This window comes from Corvus brachyrhynchos, unplaced genomic scaffold (assembly GCF_000691975.1).
Source record: "Corvus brachyrhynchos isolate BGI_N302 unplaced genomic scaffold, ASM69197v1 scaffold101, whole genome shotgun sequence".
Classification (NCBI taxonomy): domain Eukaryota; kingdom Metazoa; phylum Chordata; class Aves; order Passeriformes; family Corvidae; genus Corvus; species Corvus brachyrhynchos.
Window position 1 is genome coordinate 1,846,196 of NW_008237239.1, and position 3,372 is coordinate 1,849,567.

A 3,372-nucleotide genomic window follows, 5' to 3' on the forward strand; every position below is an offset into this window, starting at 1 on the left:
TTAATCGCCAGGGGAATTCGTACCCTCTGCCTTACCCGCAGCTGCCTGCTCTCAGCAGCCCCTGGAGTATTTAAATTGCAGATGGAGTTGCGTAGCTTTTACCAAAGTTGGTCTGATGGACAGAGTGCCCATTAAGCTCCCGAAATGCCCCCGGCTCTGGGCATGCAATGCAACAAGAATCCACTGATTTGTGGTCACCCTCCAGGTCACAGCCAGCACTGTAATGATGGCGTGGCTCAAGGAACGGGCAGCTGCTCACCACAATCACTGGGTTCCATTTTTTGGGTCTGTATCCAGGACTGGCTGAATTAAAGGGAATCTGTAACTCTCCCTCTTAATCATCAGCCTCTAGGTAGCTACAGCAGTGATTTGCAGCAGGCATATCCTGCTCCTCTCCCAGTGCATGCACAGCCCATGCAAGCCACCCTTCTGGTGGCATGATGTGGCACAGCCCCCATCAGGTGTGGTCCCCATGCATGTAGGGGCACAGGAAAGCAGGATAGGGGCTTCCTTCTATTCCTATGGGACCCAGAGCCTGGCCTCAGTCCACAGACAGGCTGTTATGTCCCTCCTGTCACCAGGCAGGAGCCTTGTGGTGCTCTGCAGCCAAGCTGTGCCAGAGGCCCCCCAGTCCCTTCTGGGCTCAAGAGTTCCCTCCTCTCCCAAGGTGGATGCTAGGGGCATCACAGCTGCAAGGGGCTCATGGCTATGAAGCGGGGAACATGAAACTCCAGAAAAGGTCCTGAGGAGCCACACACAGCTCAGCATCTCCAGGCTTGGGCACCACAGGAACCCATGCAGGTCCCAGTGAGTAGGATTTGGGGTCACTGTCGCTCCAGTGAGCACGTTTTTTTCTGCTTTTCTGTGCAAATCCTGTCTCTGCTGCCAGTTTGGGGGGGCCCCAGTTGTGGCCGAAAGGGAGGGTGCACTTTTGTTCCGGGTGCTGTGCCACAGTGGGGCTGGGGAATCCCGTTTGCAGTGAGCATGGGCAGCGTGCCAGGGAAGCAGAGTGTGCTGGGGTGGCTAGAGAGCACCCGCAGGGCTGGGGGGTGCAGAGGGAAGGAAAAGACCAAAAAAAAGCAATGACAGAGGAAACAGGTTTATCATCTCTCTGCAGAGCGCTGGGGCTCAGCCACAAGGGGTTTTCTGAGCCATGATTCAAAATCACACTGGACTGCTCCATGCAGCCGTGAGCTGTGAGAAAGCCTCGTGGCAGGGTCCAACAGCCCCGCTGGGGTGTGCACGGGGAGCAGGGACTCCCCAGCTTCTGCTTTATCCTCTGCCGTGGGTTTGTGAGCTCAGACATAAATGCAGCCAGCTGGGAGCAGCCATGTGATGCTCTGCGAGGCTCGGTGCTGTGGGCAAACCCCGGGGCAGCCCTGCAGGGGACCCAAATGCTGCACAAGACGGGGGAGAAGGGGGACAGGCTGGGGCAGGTGGCATGAGTGCTCCAAGGAAAGCAGAGCCAGGAATAGATCTGGGCAGACGGGTCAGAGACTGTCCAGGAAGTGCAGGCAGGGTATCTGCAGTGGAGAAGTCATACCCCACCTCTCCTCAGTGCAGGATCCTCAGCGACCCCAAAAGAGCTCAGGTCTGGGGTGACCAACTAGGACAGAGTGGGGAGGGGGTCAGGGGCTAAGCAGGTGACCCAAGGCCTGCCCTGGGGCTTTCCAAGTGCTCAGGACCAGCACAGCTGCATCACTGGGGACACGGGAGGTGGCGCAGTTTGGGGTGCTCTGGGGCAGGATGTGGCGCTGACTCAGGCCAGCGCAGGGGGGTTGGTCCCACAGTCAGCTGTTCCTGGCCAGCTGCCAAGCCAGCACCCTGCCCTCAGAAAAGACTTCATTTTCAGGTGGCAGAAAATCGACATCTTCTTTTCCAAAAGGTCACGCTGAGGTAACACAGCAGAGCAAAGTATAAGGGGCAGAGGGCACCTCCTGAGCTCCTCAGTGTGGCTCTGTGGTACATCCCTCCCTAGCCTGGTGGGATTCAGAGCCCTTCAGAGCTGCTGTGGCTTCACACTGGCCACCCAGGGAAGGAGAACAAGGATTAGAGCGTTCAAAGGCTGAACTTCAAGCCCTGCTGCCCTGGCCAGTGCTGTCCAAGCACTTCTCTGGTGTTGGGTGCCCTGGGCAGGTGCTGCAGGCGCAATCCTCCACACCACTGGGACATTTACCCATGGCAAAACAGCTTCCAGAAACCATCTGTGGCCAAACTGCCCTGGGGTCCCATAGGAAAAGATGCTGAAACTGGATTTTTCTCAAAACCTACTCAAAAGAGGGGTTTGCAAGTGTGAAGAGCTGCTTCAAAGCAAAGGAAGCAGCTGGTGCCCGAGTCAACACAGAAACCAAAACCCTGCTGCTCCCAGAGTGGTGACAGTGCAGAGAGTGGCCACAGCCTGTGCCAGGTGAGACCTGGTTTATATTTGACACGGTGGCTGGAGCACCCGGCCAGCTTTTGCCATCCTGCTGCACTCTTACCCTCCAGAGTGCCGTGCCACACCCATGGCAGGTTTGGCAGCATCTGGGAACCAGCCCTGCCTGTCTGCTCTTGCTGCTTCACTCTGGGAGAAAACCCTCGTCACCCGATGCCGGCGTGCCCAGCAGTGTAAACCACCCAGTGGGCAGCGGGGTACACAGCCATGTCCCTGGTACACAGGCCCTGCTCCCTCCAGCAGGCACTGTCCCCAGCAGCACCCCTGGCCCCGTGACACAAAGACACCCAGAGGTGCCCAGACCTGAGCTGAGCGGTGCCAGCAGCAAGCACAGCCAAAACTGACAGCTTTCTAACTCTGTGCTCACACGATGAGCCCAGCAGCTCCCAGGACATTCAGAACCATCATCTTTCTTTTGCGCTCTCCCTGTATCCCGTGCCAAAAGTTTCCCGGTGGTAATGGGCACACTGTGGGAGAAGGGAGAGCTCAGCTCTGCTCTGCTCTCTAGACCCGCCAAGAGCAGGGGCTGAGGTGCTTACAGAGGTGCCAGGAGTTTGCACTGCTGCCAGGTCCCACTTCCCCTCTGCTCCACATGTGCCTGACGTGGGACAAATGCCTCTGCCAGGCTGAGGGGGGCAGGTGCAGGAACTGGGGAGAAGCCCAGCAACGAATCCAGCAGGCAAAGACTGTTCCAGAGCCTCTGGAAGTAGAGGGGCAGCTCAAAAAAAGAAGTGAAAATGGAAAGGGTGCTGGGTAGGAGGTGACAGGCAAAAGTCCTGCGGGAAGTGTCTCCATCCGTCTCAGCCGCAGCACCCCGGCTGCACGATGGGATGAGGCCAGGCAGCGCTGCCCGGCGCGGCACAGTCCGGGAGCCCTTGGCAGGCACATCCCCGCCTTCACGGGGAGGCTGGCGCTCCTTTGGGGGGCCAGGGCCTGGG